Source organism: Dendrobates tinctorius, unplaced genomic scaffold (assembly GCF_039654945.1).
Source record: "Dendrobates tinctorius isolate UK_male_01 unplaced genomic scaffold, ASM3965494v1 ptg000025l, whole genome shotgun sequence".
Classification (NCBI taxonomy): Eukaryota; Metazoa; Chordata; class Amphibia; order Anura; family Dendrobatidae; genus Dendrobates; species Dendrobates tinctorius.
The window spans coordinates 10,781,797-10,806,316 of record NW_027361693.1 but is presented as its reverse complement, the minus strand read 5'-3'; positions in this window follow the sequence as shown (position 1 = coordinate 10,806,316).

The window sequence follows — 24,520 nt, the reverse complement described above, 5'->3', positions numbered from 1 at the left end:
TGAAACTCTGTCATATCCTATAACTGTCCACGTTCATATCCTATAACTGTCCACGTCTGGCCCTCTGGCTGTTCCTGTCCGACCCGCTTGCGGAAAAGGACTGATTTACCATTCTGATTAGTCTTAGAATCTTCTAACTTTTGCTCCGCTCCCTATGGGTGCAATATTCTCATTGGTGGATAGAGGGTCTGCTCAGGTCCTTGTTTGCAGACCTACTCAAACATTGGCAGGAGCATTGAGGAGGAAATCAGGGTCAGCCACACCAATCTGTTGCACATAATGGCAAGTAGTCAGCTACTAAGTGGAGCCTGGATAGCATAATAAGTATTGCAGTGTGTGGCTGTGCTGATTAGATTAAAGCACAAAGCTTCCACCTTTCACACTTAACCCTCTGTCAGATAAAAGCTCTGACTGCAGTTTACATTCGGGGAAAGCAGCTAATTAGATGGATCTCCCACTGTCAGCTCAGGCTGGCTGATAGGAGGTAATGCCCCCTCACCTCCATTACATACAGCCTTCATATGTGATATTCTATGTGCTTCTTCTCTCTGATCATCAGGGGTGATGTGTGCTCCCCAAAGTGCTCTTCTGAATCCCACCATGTACTCTGCTGCCTCCCCACTTTTGTGTGTGAGAGTTAACCCTTACCTATCCCTTTGCATTGAGCTTGTGAGTTATTGTGCTATATTTTGCATCCTGTGTATGTGAGGCAAGTGTTAATCCCCCTCCCACAGCTCCCTTCTGTGATCTTATCACATCCTTTCCATAAACTGCAATAAAGATTTCTCCCCCAACCCCCTACCCCCTGTCAGTCATCTCGTGCCCCTCTATACAATTGGAACAGGGGTGGGCAAGCAAATTTGATCCCAATGCTTCCGATTTATTTATTGTTTCATCAATTGCTAATGCATGAACAATACATTTTATTGCAATAGGATACGTTCACACCACTATATTTCCAGTCCAAGTGCTGTCCGTGAAAAAGACCCTGACCTCAAATGTACAGGACAAGGAGCAACATTATGCAATTATGCTTTTCAAATGACAGTTTAATGCAGGCCAAATGTCCGTGTTTAAAAGATCACAGCACATTCTGATCTCTTCTGTATTTCGTATAAGACTTGCCTATTGAAGTTCATGGGTGTGTAGAAAAAAAATTGGCTCTCATATGAAAAAATATGTGTTACCGTATATTTTTCACATATATTTTTTAACATACATAATTTAACTTAGAATAAATCTCACTCTTTTTCCCCTGAACCAGGGCTTTTTTACATGGCATTTGATGAATATGATAGCTATATTAAGTCCATCACTTAACTGAATAAGTTTAACATATAAAATTGATATATCAATATATTATATTAAATAATAAAAAAAGGTCATCATATTCATAATATCACTTATGATATATTTTATATCTACAGGCATGTTGTTTCAAATAGCAAACTTTGTAATATAGCTCATCAGAGAAATTTGCTTTTTTCTCTCTAAATCCAGAGGTAAACTGGAGAAAGCAGTTGGTGCTCATATAGTTCTGTGAAGAGGGAAAAGAAGAAAATGGAGATGCTAGAGGCAGAACCATTCTGCTGCTAGTTTACCTTAAATGACAGATACATTTTAAGATAAGTGCTGACAATTTGTTTTCATTGGTAACCTGTATGAACTTGCTGTCAACACACACACTATTTTCTCTGTGCGCCAAAGAATAGTGTAGCGTGTATCTGAATATTGTGATCAGCTGAACTTTCTTCTTCTAACTGGTGTGCCTTCAAGCTCTCAACAATATACATATACTGTATATCATAGTGTTTACCCAGAGCTTCATATTCAAAATTTTGCTGATGCAATGCCCACTCCAATGCCATTACGGAAATGAATGTCTTCTACTCCAGTGATAAGAACAGCGCACCCAGTTTCCATAATTGCAATTTTGTCTTCAGTTCAAGCTGCCTGAGCCCGCAAACTCATAAAGATTTGTTGGATGGGCAAAAGGAACCTAAAAAACTGTCTACTCGGCCCAAGGTACCCCCATATTCTCTCTGGTGGATACTATTTCCATATTTAAAATCCTCCATGGATCAGCCTTCACAACTACCTTGTCAATCGGACAAAAAGCTAACCTAAAAATACTTTATATTTGCTATCAGGTACCAAGATATAACTCTCCCATGAACACATACCTAATAACTAAACTATAATTCTACTACTCGTGTAAATCACTTGATTTTCCTTATCCTGCACTGTCTAAACTATAAATCACCTAAAAATCATTCTTTATTCTCACTACTTACTGAAGACTGACGTGTATTCATACCTTTGCTCCTAGCTCATTATATCCAAGATGTTTCAAGCAGGAATACCAACTTAAAAACAAAACATCATTTTCTGATATTCCTTTATGATACATGCATAAGTATAAATGGATATATGATTTTTTGGTGGTGGCAACTCAATGGTTGTGACGTTATTTGTAGTTTGTCAAGGGTAGAGATAAGGAAGCGTTCGCCAATCTCAAATTCAGCACGAACATAGCATATTCAGATTTGTGTTTGGATTCCCAAGCATTTTTCCTAAAAATTTGAAAAAGTCAGCTAAAGTTCAGTAAATGACCGAGTTTATTAATGGCTCTTTCAGAAGTCAGTGTTTCAAGTAGCAGCGCGGACCGCAAAATGTCCCGCATAAGTGCACACTGATGACACACGAATGACAGATCCAATGAAAAAAGTTATGCTGGGTCCTTGAATTAAAAAAATATTCTTGTTTTTATTTGTAAATCATTAGAAGATCACATCAAGGAAGTCAGTAACTGAAAAAAACACCAGGAAAAAGGCAGAGATGCTTACCTGCCTAGGTCTCAAAATAAATGCAGTGGACCCAAATAAAGATAGCGGCTACACAGGGGCAGTAATACCGATGAGACAGCCAGCCTACAATCAGGGATTGGCCACTTGGTACACCAATGCACAAAAGATACAATCTGTATGCAGCATTGCTCGCACACAGAAGATGCAAAGCATCTGGCATACAGTCTATTAATGATGCCCTTACTCTTAGATCAGGCCGACTGCCAGGTGCTAACTAAAATGCATCCTGTATGAACAAAGGCCACATTTTACAGAGCCATCTGGGCCCAACAGCACCCTAAAAAATATAAAGTGCAAAAAACACATATAAATATATGTGAGGTATTAGTTGATATCATGGCCAAAATATGGAAGCTTCCAACTCATGTCATGGGTCCTCACACTTGCGAATCCTACTCTAACAGCAAAAACAACAAGAAGAAGATTTGAAAATCCACCAAAAATCTATAAAAAAACAGGAAAAAGGCAGAGATTCTTATCTGTCTAGGCCTCAAAACAAATGCACTACTGCTACCTACCCTGATGTGATCTTTTAATGATTTAAAAATAAAGGCAAGGATATATTTTAATTCAAGGACCCAGCTGATGGGTGGCTGTGTTCCTTATTTGCATGAACCGGTCAGGTTAGAGGACTTTCAGGTGAGCAACATATCCTTTATTGACTTTTACACGGATGACATCCCTGTTTCCTCAGTGTGACACATACCAAAGACTGGAAATCAGCGGTACTGTTTGCATTACTCCCCAGCTCTGGGTGCTGAATTGAAGACAGCTCACATCACAGTCCCCTGCTCGTGCTGCAATCAGTGCTAGCAGGGGACAATGTTGAGAATTGTATTCTACTGTGAACATCTACAGCAGGTGGCGGATGATGGAAGCATTCATCAGCCGCCAGCTGCGCTATAAATAATAGAATAATAATAAAAAAAATGATATGGAGTTCCCCTGTAATTTTAATAACCATCCAGGCGAAACTGACAGTGGGACAGGCTGCAACCCTCAGCTATCAGCTTCAGCAAGGTTGGTTATCAAGAATAAAGTGGTCCCCATGATGTATTTTTCAATTATTTAAGCAAATAATTAAAAAAACAGTGTGGGGTCCCTCTTTTTGACAACTGGGGGCTACATTTCACAGGCTGGTAAGTGGCAATGGATATTTGCTCCCAGCTTAAAAATAGCAGCATGCAGCTGCCCCAGAAAAGGCACATCTTCCCATTTGCCCTGTTGCAGTGGCAAGTGGTGTTTATATTTGTGGGGTTTATGTCACCTTTGTATTGTCTAATGACATCAAGCCCATGGGTTAGCAATGGAAAGTCATCTATAAGACACCTATCCATTATTAATTATCTAGTTTCAGTATATTGTAAATAAAAAAGTCAGAATAAAGTCATTTAATTGAAAGAATTACACAAATCCTTTAATGAATCTAAATTAACCAATACTTATGCAATCACCCAGTCCACAGAAGTCATGGTCTCCTGAAACAGAATGAAAATATTAAATCCCAATATACCTCACATGTCGTCAAATAGTAAAATCAATTTTCCTGTGACGGATCTAGCTTTGCTACATCTAGATAGCAGGCTGCTTTGTTGCATTATGTGACTATGCAGCCTGCAATCCAGTCAAAAATAAAATTCCACTGTTGGTTGCAAATTATTTCATTAGAGTGTTCGGTGAATTTTTGCTACTTATTTCAGGGACCACCACGGTCCGTTCTACCAGTACCTCGCTTCTACAGTGACCTTGGGTGCACACCAATACCTACTCTACTGCAATCCAGCAGAAGCATTGAGCAGCATGTGCTACTGCTGCTCAGTGTCTCGCGTGGTACTCCTATGACCTGGCTGACATTACCGCGAGTTTTGAGAAAGTTTACATGCTCATGGTTCCATCAGAATGGTCCTGGGAGTTTACAGGTCCTATAGACGCCTTTCCATTACTAAGCCATGGACTTATTGGCACCAGAAAAAACAAAGGTGACATCAACCCAAGAATATAAACCCCACTTCCCAGCACCACAGAGCACGTGGAAAAATCTGGGAAAAACACCAGAACTGGAACATCTAATAGATGTGCCATTTCTGGCGTGGCTGCAAGCTGCTACTTTTAGGCTGGGGGGGCAATATCCATTGCCCCTAACCAGCCTGGAAATATCAGCTCCCAGCTGTAAGCTTAAGCTTGGCTTGTTTTCAAAAATGAGATGCACTCCAAAATGTTTTATTTATTTATTTATTTATTTAATTAGTTAAATAAACACTGTGGGTTCCCCTCAATTCTTGATAGCCAACTATGCTAACGCCAAACCTGGTGGGGTCTGTACGCCGGGGCAAACTAACACACATGCCTCATGCTCTCAACCTGGTAGAACAGCAATTTCTCCACCATTATCTTGGCCTTAATGCACTGCTGCAGAAAGCATAGTCGCTGTGTGCTCACTTCGCAACCCGCAGGTTAACGACGAGGTCTTTCGGTTTACCAGTTAACTATTTGATTTGTGATGTTCCAACAAGAAGTAATATGCCCTGGTGCGGTATGTCCTTGTGGAAGGCCTGGACCAAAGCAGTGCGGACATGATACAAATCATGCTTGCAGCGTGGGCACAGATGAAGGACCTCTGAACCCATGTGCACAGTTTTGAAATGGCAACTAAGATGGTTACTATTCACTATTCCAGTCATCTACATGCTGGAGCACACTTTGAATAGTCTACATAAGGAGATGACCCATAGCATCTCAATTTTTCATGATCTTGGGTTGTGTGAAGGCTTATTTTTTGCTTGTCGAGCGGATGTTTTTAATAAAAACCATTTTGGTGCAGATACGTTCTTTTGATTGCCTGTTATTGCGTTTTAATGCAATGTCATGGCGACCAAAAAAAGTAATTCTGGTGTTTTGATTTTTTTTCCCGCTGCGCCGTTTAGCGATCAGGTTAATCTTTATTTTCATTGATAGATCAGGCGATTCTGAAAGCGGTGATACCAAATATGTTTAAGTTTGTTTTTTTATTGTTTTATTTTGAATGGGTTGAAAGGGGGGTGATTTGATATTTTATATTTTCTTATTTTTATATTTTTAAAACTACAATTCTTTAACTTTTGGCATGCTTCAATAGCCTCCATGGGAGGCTAGAAGCTGCCATAGCCCGATTGGCTCTTCTACATAGAGGCAATGCTCAGATCCCCTCTATATAGCAGAATTACAGACTTTCTATGCATGCCGACCACTGTGTGGCACTCAAAGCAATCCGGCATCAACAATCTTAGAGGTCTCAAGGAGACTTCTGGTTGTCAGGTTGACACACTGGTGACCCGGGATCACGTGACATGGGTAACCTGTGAGCGTATTTCCAGCCGAATGGCCAGAAGTGCTTGTTAAATGCCGCTGTCAAAGTTTGACAGCAACATTTAACTAGTTAATATCTGCAGGCGGATGTTGTTACAGGCACATATCAGCTGTTCAAAACAGTTGACATTTCCTGGCTTTGTGGTGGGTTCACCGCCGGAGCCCACATCAAAGAGGGGAATACTGACAATGGATGTACTAAACCGATCGATGTCAGTAAGGGGTTAAAGCCTGTTGTTGCACAGGCGAGTGCCATGGGAGGATGGATTATAGCAATCGAGGGAGAATCATAGAGCCAGACAAAAAGTTAGGCTGGAGTCACACTAGAGATGAATATGGACGAGTGCTATGCAAGAAAAAATCGCATAGCATTCCGACAAATGTTAATATATGGGAAAGCGCCCATCACCGTTTTTTTCTCAGCCGTATTATACGTGCGAGTGAAATCACAGCATTCTGTGATTTGCACCGTAAATCGGCCGAGACTCACCAATGCAAGTCTATTTGTGCAAGAAAGACTTGCATACCACATGGACCATCAGTGTGACTTGCAAGAAATATGCACCGGTGTCCTTTCAAAAGCCGGCAGTTGATGTGCAGTGTACAGTAAAATAACACTGACAGCTTACAATAGGTGTATATATATATATATATGTATATGTCAGTCACACACGTATACAGTGGGGCAAAAAAGTATTTAGTCAGCAATAGTGCAAGTTCCACCACTTAAAAAGATGAGAGGCGTCTGTAATTTACATCATAGGTAGACCTCAACTATGGGAGACAAACTGAGAAAAAAAAATCCAGAAAATCACATTGTCTGTTTTTTTTTTTCATTTTATTTGCATATTATGGTGGAAAATAAGTATTTGGTCAGAAACAAAATTTCATCTCAATACTTTGTGATATATCCTTTGTTGGCAATGACAGAGGTCAAACGTTTTCTGTAAGTCTTCACAAGGTTGCCTCACACTTTTTTTTGGTATGTTGGCCCATTCCTCCATGCAGATCTCCTCTAGAGCAGTGATGTTTTTGGCTTTTCGCTTGGCAACACGGACTTTCAACTCCCTCCAAAGGTTTTCTATGGGGTTGAGATCTGGAGACTGGCTAGGCCACTCCAGGACCTTGAAATGCTTCTTACGAAGCCACTCCTTCGTTGCCCTGGCGGTGTGCTTTGGATCATTGTCATGTTGAAAGACCCAGTCACGTTTCATCTTCAATGCCCTTGCTGATGGAAGGAGGTTTGCACTCAAAATCTCACGATACATGGCCCCATTCATTCTTTCATGTACACGGATCAGTCGTCCTGGCCCCTTTGCAGAGAAACAGCCCCAAAGCATGATGTTTCCACCACCATGCTTTACAGTAGGTATGGTGTTTGATGGATGCAACTCAGTATTCTTTTTCCTCCAAACACGACAAGTTGTGTTTCTACCAAACAGTTCCAGTTTGGTTTCATCAGACCATAGGACATTCTCCCAAAACTCCTCTGGATCATCCAAATGCTCTCTAGCAAACTTCAGATGGGCCCGGACATGTTTGTTATTACCTTTTATCAGCACTTGCTGACTACTGTTATATGTCTTATTGCAAGGTATTTTTGCACATTTGTCATTCTGTGCTTTTTGTGTGTGTGTGTGTGTATGTACAGGCTTAAGCAGTGGGACACGTCTGGCACTGCAGGATCTGAGTCCATGGTGGCGTAGTGTGTTACTTATGGTAGGCCTTGTTACATTGGTCCCAGCTCTCTGCAGTTCATTCACTAGGTCCCCCCCGCGTGGTTCTGGGATTTTTGCTCACCGTTCTTGTGATCATTCTGACCCCACGGGGTGGGATTTTGCGTGGAGCGCCAGATCGAGGGAGATTATCAGTGGTCATGTATGTCTTCCATTTTCTAATTATTGCTCCCACAATTGATTTCTTCACTCCAAGCTGGTTGGCTATTGCAGATTCAGTCTTCCCAGCCTGGTGCAGGGCTACAATTTTGTTTCTGGTGTCCTTTGACAGCTCTTTGGTCTTCACCATAGTGGAGTTTGGAGTCAGACTGTTTGAGGGTGTGCACAGGTGTCTTTTTATACTGATAACAAGTTTAAACAGGTGCCATTACTACAGGTAATGAGTGGAGGAAAGAGGAGACTCTTAAAGAAGAAGTTACAGGTCTGTGAGAGCCAGAAATCTTGATTGCTTGTTTCTGACCAAATACTTATTTTCCACCATAATGTGCAAATAAAATGAAAAAAAAAACAGACAATGTGATTTTCTTTATATTTCATAGACAGATAGGTAGCAGAGTAGCCCATAATTCATTTGTCGGCTTCTGTAAAATCACTGCAGAAGCAGACAGGTTAGAAGACATGGTTTACATACAATAAACCATTGCAGAACATTTAGATTTATATATGTCTAATACTAATGCTGTTAGTAGTATGGGTGTGTAAAATTTGGGACCTGTATGCATTTAATAAAAGAATGCTTTCACAGAAAAAACTGGCGTGGGCTCCTGCGCAATTTTCTTCGCCAGAGAGGGAAAGCCAGTGACTGAGGACAGATATTAATTAGCCTAGAGATGGACCATGATTATTGCCCCCCCTGGCTAAAAGCATCTGCCCCCAGTTACCCCAGAAAAGGCACATCTGTAAGATTCTCCAATTCTGTCACTTAGCCTCTCTCTTCCCACTGCACTGTAGTGGTGCCATATGGGGTATTAAGGGGTTAATGTCTCCTTTGTATTGTAAGGTGACATTAAGCCTGTCTTAGTAATGGAGAGGTGTCAATAAGACACCTATCCATTACTAATCCTAAAGTTTGTAAAGGGCTAAATTAACACACACATGCAGAAAAAGTATTTTAATGAAAAGAAAGACCACACAGTTTTGCCATCTTTATTCTTCTGCTAATCCAAACGATGGCCTTGATCTCATGTAATAAATAAAAAATTAAAAAACAACAATATACCTTACCTGTTCAGCGTTTAGTCCCATGCCGTAATCCATATCTGGGGGTTAAACAGTTTACAACCGGGAGCGGTGCTTATGCTACCGTCCCGGCTGTAAACCACTGAGGAATGAATGAGAAGCTGCCGGAGGCAATTCATTTTCCCATGCTGGCAAGTTCATCGCAGGTCAGCCTAGTCCTCTCTAGTGTGACTCTAGCCCAACAGTTTGTCTGGCTCTATGAGCCTTCCTCGATTGCTGTAATCCACCCTCTTATGGCACTTGCCTGTGCAGCAACAGGCCTTAACCCCTTACTGACATCGAACGGTTTAGTATGTTCGATGTCAGTACCCCTCGTTTTTTATTTATTTTTTTGCAGTGTTCACTGAATTGTACCGATTGTGAGCGTTGCTGCGGGGTGTGAGCTGTCACATACAGCTGACACTCGCACCCAATCACCGTGGTGCTCAGCATGATCGGTGCGCTATACTAGTACTGCTGTTTGCGAGAAGGCAGATCCCGCATAGCAGTACTAGTACTGGCCAAGATGGGAAGGGGATCAAAAGACCCTCAGATGCTAAAAATGCCATTTTCCACTCATCACCTATCTGGATGTGCATCAAATTGTAAGCTCCTCTAAGATTAAGTTTAGAAAACACCCTTGCCCCCCAGAAGCTAATTATATAGGTTCGGGATGAGTGGAAGTGGCTAAGTATTTTTAGCAGTGATTTTGTTTAGCTCTCAGAAATCAAGGCAAGGATGGTGACACCCATCTTTCTTTTTAACAAAGAAAAATCCAGCAGCTACAGAGGAGGAGGAAGGATAAATATGACCCTTGTGTTAACTTTTTTTTAACATAGTCTTTCATGGCACTCCATTCAGACCCTGACAAATTGTAAAGGCAAGCTTTAGGCAATTTGGCACTAGGAATAAGATCAATAGCATAATCATAGGGACGATGGGGAGGTAGTATCCCGGTTTTTTTTTATCTATAGCGCAGTCAGCTCTCATCAGCCACCACCTGCTCTCAATGTTATTAGTGGCAGCAGGTGTAGGCAGATGGGAATAATCGCCCCATCAGCCGCCACCTGCTCTCGCTGTTATCAGTTGAATATAATTCTCAACATTCTCCCTTGCTTGCACTGATCATCAGCAGAGCAGGAGAGAATGAGAAGAGCGATTTTTAGCACTCAGCGCTGGGGAACAATGCTAACTGTACCACTGCTTCCCAAGAGCCGCTACATGTCACACTGATAACACATGAATTTCATCCTTGCGTGATCAGTGTGCACATGTGCAGGATGTTTTTTGGCCCATGCTGCCCTTAAAAAATATACAAGTCAGAATATTTTGCTCACGGACACATGGTCCATGGAACCACACTGAGAAGTCACAGACCTATTCACTTGAATGGGGCTACATGTGTAAGTTATTTAGAAAATGCCAAAGGTAAATAGACCCTAACTAAAGATTCTGTGAGTAACTAAAAATTAACTTTTATTTGATAAATTAATATAAGAGCATTTATAAGACCAAACGGTTTGTATTGGTCACCAGGATCGGACTGGCTAACTGGAGAACCGGAAGATTTTCCTGTAGGCCCAGGTACTGACATCTGCTGGCATGTAGGTCCAGCAGCTACCTAGGACTCCTGCTGCTCCAGGGGCTACCAGCCAGTGGCATGTCACTAATATTTACAGTATATCACTGAGTCCTGGCTGCATTATACCCTATGAGGGGGCAACATTATACCTTATTGGAGTTTTACCCTATTGTGAAGGAAATTTGGTTAGGATAAATCTATCTCCATATGTGCTGCAGCTGTTCCTAATTAGACTGAGTATTTTAGCACTCAAGAATGGCACTGCACACAGTCTTCTACTAGACATTGCTCCTACTGACCAGTTTCCTACTCCACACTGATGAGGGGCAATACCCCAAAACAGCTGTCTGTGGATGGATACCATGTTTTGGCATAGGTGGTTTCCTTCATTGGAGACTGCCCTTCCCGTGGTTGTTCCTTCCCGGGGAAAGACCTGGCTAGTCATTGCTTGCGTTGAGAAACATGTGATGGTGTCTCCGTTGCTGTTGATTTACATGTTTTTGCATATTTCCCATAAGGGATGGGAGCATTGCTCTAGAATCACTGCGTTGAGAAACATGTGATGGTGTCTCCGCAGTGTTGGATGTTGATCTCCGTGAGATCATTCATCCTCATTTTTCACTGCATACCAAGGTGACAGAATAACATTCCATCAATACTGATGCTTTAGGCTGTGTTCACACAGCGATTTTTTAGCGTTTTTTTAGCGGTTTTTTAGCGGTTTTTCCAATAAAACCACTAAAAATAAGCTTCCCATTCATTTCTATGCATTTTGCACTTTTTGTGCATACTGATGCGTTTTTTACAGTGAAAAAAACGCATTGTGGTAAAAAAACGCAGCATGCTCATTAATTTCACAGATTTTTCCACGTTTATGGCTATTTCTATGCGTCTTGAAAATGTGCGGAAAAAAACACATAAAAAACGCGCGTTTTCTGTGCAAAAACCGTGCGGAAACGCGCAGAAAAAAATGCGCGGTTTCTGGGAAGGGAGTCAGGTTTTTCAGCAGAAATTTTCTGCTACGTGTGCACTTAGCCTAAGTGTACATGCATGTTTTTATAGTTGCATATAGAAAGGGGAGGTTAGTTAAATATCACATGGTCAAGCTTCTCTGTTATTGGTTATCTGAATACATGGAAGATTGTGGTTAAGGCATAGCAACAGGCTGATTAAGCAACTAATGTGTAACTGTTGCCTTTCCTGCAATTAGGACAAATGTTCAGACATCAGCTTGGGACATCTGGTGTTCAGTTCCTCTTCATGTTTGAGAATCCCAAGGCATTGTCTAGTTTGTGGCAGCCATTTTAAGCAATTAGTTATAGTGTATATATTAACTGTTAGAATATATGCAAGTGAAATCTACATGGTTTATATATTTCCATCACACTATGAGGGGGCTACATTATACTCTATGAGGGGGGCTGCATTATACCCTATGAGGAAGGCTGTATTATACCCTATGAAGGGGGCATCATTATACTCTATGAAAAGGGCAGAATTATACTCGGTGGGGGCTACATTATATTCGGTGGAGGGGGCTGCATTGTACTATATGAGGGGGGCTGCATTATACTCTAGGAGGGGGCTGCATTACGCTATGAGAGGCTACATTATATTCTGTGGGGGCTGCATTATACTATATGAAGGGGGCTGCAATATACCCTATGAGGAGGCTACATTATATTCTGTGGGAGGCTGCATTATACTCTGATGGGGCTACATTACATTCTGTGGGGGTTGTATTATGCTTTATGAGGCTGAATGCATTACACCTTATGAAAGGGCTACATTATATTCTATGGAGGCTGCATTATATTTTATGAGAGGGCTACATTATTTTTTATGAGGGGGCTGCATTATACTATATGAGGGGCTACATTATATTCTATGAGGGGGCTACTTTATATTCTATGAGCGGGGCTACCCCAACTCCCGCAACATAATTAAGACGTGTACTACCTTATATTATACCCGGATATTATCATGTTATACTGCACAATTGGTTGTCTTGTATTTATTTCTATGTAGTTACATAGCGGGCCCCAAGAATGATTTTCTCTGGTGGGCCCAAGGTAACTATATGGATTTCTACTGGTCTTCCGAAGTGGTGAGGGAGATCATATACCTATTATTTTATAGTTCCATAATTGTTTTTGTACACCACAGTCCAGGATTCAAGACTGCTGGATGTGTTTATTTTCAATTTATCTATTTATTTATTTTTTATACTATTTTATACTATAGTGTAACATTGGTAGAATATATTCTCTTAATATATTGATATATTGTTGCTGAACTTTTTCTCAACAGTAGGCTTAAGATTCATTGCTGTGGGATTATTAGTTTGATATTCCCTCCTTAATATTGATTTTGCACTACCATAACTCTCAATCCTATAGATTCATTCCTATATCTCCTGAATTGTGTGGCCACAGACCATCGCTCACTGCCTATTAGGACTGCTACAACACCATGCTATTTAAAATATACTGCTCAAAAATATAAAGGGAACATTATTCCATTTGCAACAAGCTGTTTGTGTTCCCTTTATTTCTTTGACCAGTATATATAACAAGCTGCCTCCCCAACACGTTTTACCTTTACTGGCTTCTTCAGCGGAATGAGGATGCACATTTTAGGGTCTATTTGCCATTGGCAATTTTTAAATCAGTATCTAACACCTTATGCTGATTCTTTATGAACAAGTGAAGGTGTAATATGTGTGAAAGTGTCTCCAGAAAGTGTGAAAACTGTCACTACACATATTGGACACACTGACCTGTGAAAGAGACCTTAGAGAACACAGGATCTGCAGTAAAAAATAGGATCTGCAGTCAAAATCGGACATGCCAGATCCTTATCGCCCCCAAGAATCATTTGTAAGTTCCCATGATGAGCATTTGGTGCATTTTTTTGCTGTATTTTGTTTGCAAAACATTCATGATATTACAAAATGTGTGGAATTTTTATCAATCTTATATTCATTGTACTTTTTATAGAAGTGCAAATTTGAAATCTTCAACAGGTCAATTTCGCTTGTGGTAAATATTTATTATTTAATTTGTTATTTTCTCCAAACAATTGAATGAAATAAAGAAAACCTGTGGTTAAAAAATGAATACGCATTATTAGTGTATTTTTGAAGCATGTAAGCTTGTGAAAAAATACGTTAAATAATGCAATGAAAAAATGCACGTACCTAACCTACAGTAGTTGGTACAAAAATGCTAAAGAAAATCTTCAGAAATGCACCAAATACTCATAGTAGGAACTTAGCCTTAAGCTCCATTCATGCATTCATGTGACACTTACTGAGTGGTGTTAAATTTTTTTCTTGGACAACATTCAAACCCTTAGAGTAGAATAGATGTATTCATACACCTGTTAGTATCACAGATCTGAATGTGAGATTTGTGTGACTCAGAGCATGTCCTATTCTAATCATATTTGCATAAACATATGCAAATAGTTTTATTATTGATTTGGAAAAAAGCACACCTCTTCAGTGGAAAAAAAACAGAAGCATCTAAGATGACATCTGAGAAAAAACATTGGTTTGTCTCTCTTGGATTCTAACAAGCTGAACAGCAGCTTCTTCAGCATCTTTCCTCTTCTTCGAGATCTAGACCCTGAAGGAGCATTAATGCAAAGTTGGGTTTCCCTCCCACCATTCCACTCCACTTTTTTCTTCTTCTTCCCAACTCCATCAGCCTTTTTCAACAGCAGCCTTGATGGCAACGTAGCGATGTGGACTGTCTTACCCTCTTCCTGCCCTAGAAGAAATAGATAGTACTATGTGAATACCATTGTGCAGTCTTATATGTGAAGTAATAGGTGCTAATGTACAGTAATGTTGTGATGTTGTGTATTATGATGATGTACAGTATATAGAGTGTTAGAGCATAATGTGAATCTAGCATAAGGATATGCTTAGAACAATAAAGGATTTAGAACAGGTGGTTAGCATGTAGATAAAAGATAGTTATGATTAGGATTGGGAGGTTGCTAGTTCTGATAAGAAGGGGGCACTTCCTGGTTACAGAGAGTTCAGTGTCAGCTAGTGAAGTGTGGGTGAGAGTTGAGGTTCAGGTGTGGAGAATTACTAGGGGCAGCAGGGCCAGATGTTCAAGGCAGTGGGTGATCAAATGGAGATCCCTGATGGACATTCTACCGATACCTGGAACTTAGGATTCAGGTCAGGTAACATGGAGCAGGCCTGGTTTTCCAACATCACAAGGTCGGTGGACATGGAGTTACATGGGAGACAGGCGGTCAGTCAGAGTGGACAAAGAATCCCTGAGGCTGATGGCTTCAATGGGCTTGGGGTCCAGAATGAATGTGTGGCAGAACTGGAGCTGCACTAAAGAGGAAGGAAGTCTGAATTGTTGTGCCTTACTCCACCTGTATCCCCCTGATGAACTTGGACAGTATAGTAAAAGTTTGACTGTTGCAAAGAACCTGGTGTCCAATGCATTGTTGGCGGTGGCTCCTGTGGACAGAACCCTGGAGACAGCAAAAGCCTGAGAGCTAGAAGTGAGTGTTATGTACCTCACACCCTACAGCTCACTGGAACTGGGACACTACTTATCTGTAAAGTGCCAGAGTGCAACCAGACTCTAGCTCGGTTGTGATTGCTGCTCTGCAGCACTTTAGATTTGGCTTAGTCGGCAAGATCGATCCATGTATAAAGAAAACTAGACAGAAGGCAAATGAGCTTTAATGGGGATAAATGTAAGGTCATGCACTTGGGTAGAACGAAAAAGATGTATAATTATGTGCTTAATTGTAAAACACTGGGCAAAACTGTCACTGAAAAAGACCTGGGTGTATGGGTGGACGACAAACTCACATTTAGTGGCCAGTGTCAGGCAGCTGCCACAAAGGCAAATAAAATAATGGGATGCATTAAAAGAGGCATAGATGCTCATGAGGAGAACATAATTTTACCTCTATATAAGTCACTAGTGCGACCACACTTAGAATACTGTGTACAGTTCTGGTCTCCGGTGTATAAGAAAGACATAGCTGAACTAGAGCTGGTGCAGAGAAGAGCGACCAAGGTTATTAGAGAACTGGGGGGTCTGCAATACCAAGACAGGTTATTACACTTGGGGTTATTTAGTTTGGAAAATCGAAGGCTTAGGGGTGATCTTATTACAATGTATAAATATATGCGGGGACAATACAAAGAACTTTTTAATGATCTTTTTACTCTTAGACTTGTGACGGGGACAAGGGGGCATCCTCTACGTCTGGAGGAAAGAAGGTTTAAGCATACTCACAGATGCGGATTCTTTACTGTAAGAGCAGTGAGACTATGGAACTCTCTGCCATATGATGTTGTAATGAGTGATTCCCTAATAAAATTTAAGAAGGGACTGGATGCCTTTCTTTAAAAGTATAATATTACAGGGTATATACACTAGTTTCCTTAATATTGCGTTGATCCAGGGAGCTAGTGTGATTGCCGTATGTGGAGTCGGGAAGGAATTTTTTTCCCTAATGTGAAGCTTACTGTTTGCCACATGGGGTTTTTTTGCTTTCCTCTGGATCAACATGATAGTGCAAGTTAGGATAGGATATGGGTTGAACTAGATGGACTTAAAGTCTTCCTTCAACCTTAATAGCTATGTTAATATATTACAATGTTAGATGTGGGGAAGAATCCATAGAAAACAAATATGGCGCTAAACACCAACAGCAAGCGGTGAGTGGTGTGAAAAAGCTTGATGTGCTGGCCATCATTGGCATACCTGAAGAGAAACAGTGCAAAAGTCCATTGAGCCTAGGGAGAGGCTTGTCCAGACAGGCTGGACCATGATGAGCAGTATCCACCTCCAATAGGCATGACAAAATAAAAAGAAACAATGCCCATTGCAGCTAGTCAATCTAAAATGGATGGCGACTCCCAGAAAATGGGAAGGTGAGCCAGAAATAGCTCAACCCCTGAAAGGGTGGAATCGTGATGGGTCCCAAGAGCCAGAAGAGATGACTCCATTTGGGAGTAGGACAACAGGGTGAGATTATAGTGGTGTGGAGCGAGGCCTCCCTGAGTGCCTTTGGGGAAATAGAATTGGAGCAGAAGGTTGGGGAGAAGGAGCCTGTGGTCCGGAACCAGCTGACTTCCCTGAGCCCCCAGGCCTGGACCAGGCTGGCTTCTTGAGGTGGCTCAAGCAGGGCCTACCACCCCTGAGAGACTAGACAGTTCTTGGGGTTCCCCACCTCCTATGCGGGAGCAGGTGATGGTGCAGGTGACACAAGGGAATGTCGCTTATTTCTAAATGTCGGGGGGTCTGACACTACACAAAGTTGTGTCATTTATGGCCAAGGTCATTGCAGTAAGAGACAGTGAGACAGTGAGAGGGAACATATGTGAGGGGTGTTATATATCCCCCTGAATGTGCATAGAAGCTTACTAAACTGCTTGAGTGCATTGTAATCACAGCCACAGCTGTGGTCACTCTGCAAAATAAAAGTACAGGGTGGGCCATTTATATGGATACACCTAAATAAAATGGGAATGGTTGGTGACCCAGATCGGTGCGCTGAATTTGCAGAATGGGCAAAACAAAAATTGGAACATGACCCTCAGTTCACACAGAACATTATGTTGTGTGATGAGGCAAACCTTTTTGGGTGCACCATTTATATGGATACACCTAAACAAAATGGGAATGGTGACAGTTTTTTGAGTTAGGTGTCTTGCATTGAAATCTGCTGCAATGACCAGGGTACTGCGTTCACCAGACATCAACAAAATTTTTATCCGCTCCTCACGTGTTAACCTGTGCGACATGTCAATGGCTGTAAACAAAGTGAAACATGTAAATAACTCATGAAAGAATAAAGATACATTAAAACCAAACACACAATTGTTTTTCTTGCAAAATTCTCAATAAGCTTGATGTGTCACATGACCTTCTTCCCACTGAAAAAAATAAAGTTGGATCCAAAATGGCTAACTTCAAAATGGCAGCTATGGTCACCACATATCTTGAAAAATTTTCCCCCTCCCATATACTAATGTGCCACAAACAGAAAGTTGATATCACCACCAGCCATTCCCATTTTATTTAGGTGTATCCATGTAAATGGCCCACCCTGTAAGTGTGGACTGGGTGAAGTTATTTGACCAAGTCAGTTTAGGAAAATCTGAATTGCGCTTTTATTGTTAGAGAGAGCTGTAGGATGGTAATCAGACAGGTCTCTCACTTCAGTTAAGTCCTTGCAAGTGGCCCATGGCCGTCGTTTTCACTTAATCTTGCAGTTAAGGTTTGGGTGTGTTAGTTTTGTGTTGGATTTCACATGCAGCAGAGCTGAAGGCGCTGTGAACGTATGCCTGGCTGTGTGAAGCTAACACAGACCACAGCCAACAAAGTGGGCAAGCACGATATCATCTGAAAGCTGGACTTCATAAGGGTATGGCCAGATTGGTTTCCGTCATCAATCAATGCATAGATAGTAGAGGCTGAAGCCACACCCTGGCACTGAATCACAGACAGCTCAAACACTGAGCAAGCTATTAGTCACTGCTGGGGTGTGGCTTCAGCTGCCGCTGTCTATGCACAAAGCGGTGACTAAAACTGCACTGACCACATCCCATGACTGATGGCCGAATCCCATGACTGAAAGAGCGAGCCTGCCACCGGGAATATAGTTTATTTCCACTGTACAGTGTTCGAACATTATTACCCTCTAGATTAACCCCATATCTGTAGGTTAATAGCATTATTTTACATGACATTTTCTCATTATACAGTATACATTAGTCTCATGTCCCCTATAAGATTGGTGCAGGAGAATCATTGTCTCCTATGTGATGTATGAACAGCAGTCTCATGTCTGTTATGTGATGCAAACAGTAACCTCGGTGTATCCTACATGTGTTCCAATGATACTGGCCCTCCCCAAGCTAAAAACATCAGCTCTCAGCCAGTCCAGAAAAGGCACATCTATAAGATACAGCAATTCTGGCACTTAGCCTCACTCTTCCCACTTGCCCTGTAGCGGTTGCATGTGCGATGATAGTTCAAGGGAGTAGATGACAGCTGACATGTGCCTGCAATAGCCGAGGGTGGAATTGCGATCCACCCGCGGCTATTAAACTGTTAAATGCCACTGTCAACTCTGACAGCAGCATTTAACAAATGCTTCTGGCAATTGCGCTGGAAATGCCCACATCGCTGACACATGTCCCGTGATTGCAGGTCAGCGGTGTGCCAGCATGACAACTGGAGGACTCCTGGAGACCTATATGGTTGTCAGTGGCGGATTGCTTACTTATGACATCATACTACACTTAAGAAACTATGCATCTCTCTAATTTGACTAACATTTTGCACATGCGCATTTGCGGATTTTAAACACTCAATGTATAATGGCATTCAATTAGTGGCATTCTTGCATGCATGTATATAATAGATTTACAACACAAAATAGTGATTTTTGTTTTTTACGTATACAGCTGCACTCAAAAGTTTACATACCCCAGCAGAATTTTTGCTTTCTTGACTTTTTTTCAGAGAATATGAATGATAACACCAAAACTTTTTCTCCACTCATGGTTAGTCAGAGGGTGAAGCCATTTATTGTCAAACTACTGTGTTTTCTCTTATAAATCATAATGACAACCCAAAAAATTCAATTGACCCTGATCAAAAGTTTACATACCCTGGTGATTTTGGCCTAATAACATGCACAGAAGTTGACACAAATGGGTTTGAATGTCTACTAAGGGTAACATCCTCACCTGTGACCTGTTTGCTTGTAATCAGTGTGTGCCATTAAAAGCTGATTGAGTTTCTGTGATCCAGACAGACTGTTGCATATTTCATCCAATCACTGATGTTTCTGGATTGTGAGTCATGGGGAAAGCAAAAGAATTGTCAATGGATCTATGGGAAAAGGTAGTTGAACTGTATAAAACAGGAAAGGGATACAAAAAGATATCCAAAGAATTGATAATGCCAGTCAGCAGCATTCAGACTGTGATTAAAAAATGGAAAATCGGGGGCTCTGTAAAAACAAAACCACCGTCAGGTAGACCAACAAAAATTTATCCACAACTGCCAGGAAAATTGTTTGGAATGCAGAGAAAAACCCACAAATAACAACAGCTGAAATACTGGACTCTCTGAATACTAGTGGTGTCACTGTTTTAAGATGCACAATAAGGAGGCACTTGAACAAAAATGGGCTATATGGTCAAGTCACCAGAAAAAAGCCATTACTGTGCAAATGCCGCAAAGTATCTCACCTACAATACACAAACCAGCACTAAGACAAGCCTCAAGACTTCTGGAACAAGTTAATTTGGAGTGATGAGACCAAAATTTAACTTTTTGGCCACAACCATAAACATTACATTTGGAGAGAGGTCAATAAGGCCTATGATGAAAGGAACACCATTCCTACTGTTTAGCATGGAGGTGGATCACTGATGTTTTGGGGATGTGTGAGCTACATGGCACAGGAAACAGTCAAAGTAGAAAGAAAGATGAATGCAGTATGTTATCAGCAAATACTGGAGGCAAATTTGCAATCATCAGCCCAGAATCTGCGCATGGGACGTACTTGGACAATCCAACATGACAACGATCCAAAACACAAGGCAAAGTCGACCTGTCATTGGCTACAGCAGAACAATGTGAAGGTTTTGGTGTAGCTATCTCAGTCTCCTGACCTCAGTATCATTGAGCCACTCTGGAGAGATCTCAAGCGTGCAGTTCATGCTAGACAGCCCAGGAATTTACAGGAACTGGAAGCTTTTTGCCAAGAAAAGTGGGCAGCTTTACCATCTGAGAAAATAAAAAACCTCATCCACAACTACCACAAAAGACTTCAAGCAGTCATTGATGTTAGAGGGCACAAAACATGGTATTAAGAAAATAAACTTTTAATCAGGGTCATTTGGATGTTTTGGGTTGTCATTATGATTTAAAAAGAGAAAACACGGTAGCTTGACAATAAATGGCTTCACCCAACCACTAACCATGAGTGCAGAAAAATTTTTGGTGTTATCATTCATATTCTCTAAAATAAGGTCAAGAAAGCAAAAATTCTGCCGGGGTATGTAAACTTTTGAGCACAACTGTACATTATCTCCATGTCTATTCATGCTTCTTTGGGATGACGCAACCTTGGTGTTCTTGTGCATTAAAATGTTCCTCTTGTATGCTATCAATGTGCTCACACACGTCTGCAGATTAAATCTGTTTGTAACTTAATTTGCCAATATTCGTGCAGTCATGGTAGATATATTTCTGTCTGATTTGTTGACATCATGTACGTATGCGCTGTCTAGCTAAATCTGACCAACATCATCTCAATGCACACGTACATTTGAGGCCTCTAAAACTTGATGCATAATGATATTTTATTAGTGGCATTGAATTTCCAGACTCTGATACTGATTTTGGACTCCTTTTACTTCTGACCATATGGTAATGATTATTCTACTATTGATTATTGTATATATATATATAACACAAACTTTAGCTAGCTCATCCACTATTGTCCCTGAGAAAACCACCTTTTTAAGTGGCATTATGCATGGGGTTTTCAATCCTCTACTATATCCTGTCCTCTCTCCCAGGTTCTACAGATTCATGATTATATTAACTTTATTTCCTTACAAAGCCTCCAATCTTGCATATCAGATGTGTTTTTCCATTTGCCAGTAGGCTACAGACTTTTAATTTTCTTTTGTTTGCATTTTGGAGTTACTCACAACATTTGATCTTGTTGCATATTAGGGACCACAGATGGGCGGACATCTGGATGTTCGGGTCTGGCAGGTTCAGCCAAACAGTTACACAAAGTTCAAGTTCGGGTACCAAAACAGTTCTTGGACTCGAACCCAAACTTGGACCCAATTCACTTCAATGGGGGTCGAACATCCAGTGTTTGCCACTTTGTCATGTGTATGGCAGTGTGGCAAACACTGCCTCTGATCATAGGCAAAATCATCACTGTCAATCAGACAGCCAGGGTTACCATAATGTCAAAAGACAGCATGAGCCCGCAGCTGTAATCGGAGGTATGAAGTTTACTTCCGGTCACTGGTGCCAGCTGATGGGAAGACTGCTCCCATCAGCCAATGCCTGCTGCCACTAATAACAGCGAGACGAAGCGGCAGCTGATTTGTGTATTCATAACCAGCCAGGCAAAACTCACAGCTGGAGACTACAAGCCTCAGCTGTCAGCTTCAGCAAGGCTGGTTATCAAGAGTAGAGTGGTCCCCTCTCCGATTTTTAAATTATTTTAATAAATAATCTTAAAAAATGGTGTGGGGTCCACCTCATTCTTGACAAAAACCTTGCTAAAGCAGACAGCTGGGGGCTGGTATTCTTAGGCTGCTAAGGAGCGATGGATATGAACCCCTCAGCATAAAATAGCACCCTGCAGCCACCTAGAAAAGGCACATCTATTAGATGGGCCAATATTGGCACTTTGCCTGGCTTTTCCCATTTGACCAGTAGCTGTGGCAATTGAGGTTCATATTTGTGGGGGTTAATGTCACCTTTGTATTATCTGGTGACATCAAGCTTACAAATTAGTAATGGAGAGCTGTCTGTAAGGCATCTTTCCATTACTAATGCTATAGTTATATTCTAAAGAAAGACAAAGCAAGTGCAAAATGATTTATTTGGAATGAAACAAAACACACTCTTCCATTTTTATTTAAAAATAAAAAGCAAATCACAAGGTGAGTTTACTGGGAGAAACTCACTGCGGTGAATTTGAACTGCGGAATTTGATCTAGCATTGATCTCACCAGAATGAGGTCACCAAAGTTCATTGGCTGAGCTGGGAGTGCAGCCTCCATTACTGACTGTAACCCTGATGACCTCACTGCTAGCCCTAGCGGCTCATTCATCAGTGGTTCTCAGCCTGGACCATCACATCTTGGCACCATCCAGGTTGAAAACTGTTTATCCCCAGACATGGATTACGTCGTGGGACAGAATGACAGACAGATAAGGGATATCCTTGTTTTTTGTCTTTGTTATATTAGAAGAGATTAGGGATTCAATGGAATGGGGGTAAGGTGAGTATAAAGGGCCTGTCACACTAAGCGATATCGCTAGCAATATCGCTATAACGCCACTGGTTTTTGTGACGTTATAACGATATTGCCAGCGATATCGCTATGTGTGATACTTACCTCCGACCAGCTCCCCCGCTGGTTATCGCTGATCGCGCGAGAATGTCCTGGGCCATTTCTCGTCGGCCGCTTCCTGCTGGGCTTCCTGTGGCTCCGACGAGTGACGCGTGGACGTGGGTGGGAGGATGTCAGGATCGCCTCGTCTGACAGGTAAATAGTGACCCCCAACCGCTGCTATGTCGCTGGTGAGATCTGCATGTGTGGCAGCTCACTAGTGACAACTTAGCGATGCACCAGCGATCCTGACCACGTCATATCGCTGGTCGGGATCGCTGGTGCATCGCTAAGTGTGACAGTACCTTAACTGTGTTTGTTATTTTTAAATAAAAATGGAAAAGTTTGTTTTGTTTTATTTCAAATAAAGGACTTTATACTTGCTGTGTCTTTATTTGCAATACAACTATTGGATTAGTAATGGATAGGTGTGTTATAGATGCCTCTCCACTACTAATTAGTGGGCTTGATGTCTCCAGACAATACAAAGGTAACATCAATCCCACAAATATGAACCCCACACAGTTTTTTTTTAATTATTTAGTTACAGCTCAGATGCTGGCTAATGATAACTCCCATCAGCCCCCACCTGCTCTCGCTGTCATCAGCTGACACCAGTGACCAGAGGTACACTTCATACCTCAGATCACAGCTGCGGAATCACTTTCTCATTTGACAGTGTGGGTACTGTGGCTGTCTGAACGATGATGAGGATTTTACTGCCAATCAGAAGCAGTGTTTACTGTACTGTCATGCACACGGCAGTGTGACAAACACTCGGTGTTCATGGGGCCGAACAGTTACGTGGACTTCATCGTGAAGTCCGTGTTCTGTGTCCTTGCCTGAACATTATGTGTTCAGTACTAATGCCGGACTTTACTGTTCGGGTTGCCCATGTCTTTTCTCATGCATGCTTTATTTGTCATTTACTGTGTTATTTTATTTATTTTCTTTGTTTTTTTATAATATTTATAAACTGTGGTTACCATCTTCATTTTTCAGTGGGTTACCATGTGTTGGACATTGGAGGAATGGTGTAAGTGCTAACATGGACAAATCCGGTCGATTATCATAGCTGTTTTGCTTTTTAAATGTTTTTATAACTATATTTTATTGTTTGCTCATGTTTTTTTTAAAATTCATTATTTTATTCCATGATCCTCACTTGTTAGCACACTACTTTCTGTATACAGCAACCTCAGTCTTTCCAATATGAGGAATAAAACAGTATCAATGTCTGCTATGTGATCTATATACAGCTGTTTCAGTGTCTCCTATGTGATATACACAGCAGTCTCTGTAGTGCCTGTGACTCTGCGTGTTGTCCATCTCTCTCTGCAGAGATGCCAGCGTACTCACCACTGTGGCCTCATCCTGTTCTGTCTCCTCCTTCCGGGTCTGTTGCTGCCTGGGGTGCTCGCAATGCACGCAGGTCTCCGGGCATTGTGTTGAGGGAATGCTCCAACTTCCACTTTCCTAAAGGGGCCATGCGCATTCCCCAAAAGTGTCCCCAGCCAATAGCCGGAGCACCCTTACTATTTAAGGCAACTCCTCCAACATGTAGGTGCCTGTGCAATGTCGTATGTTTGTTAGTTCTCAGGTTCCACAAGCT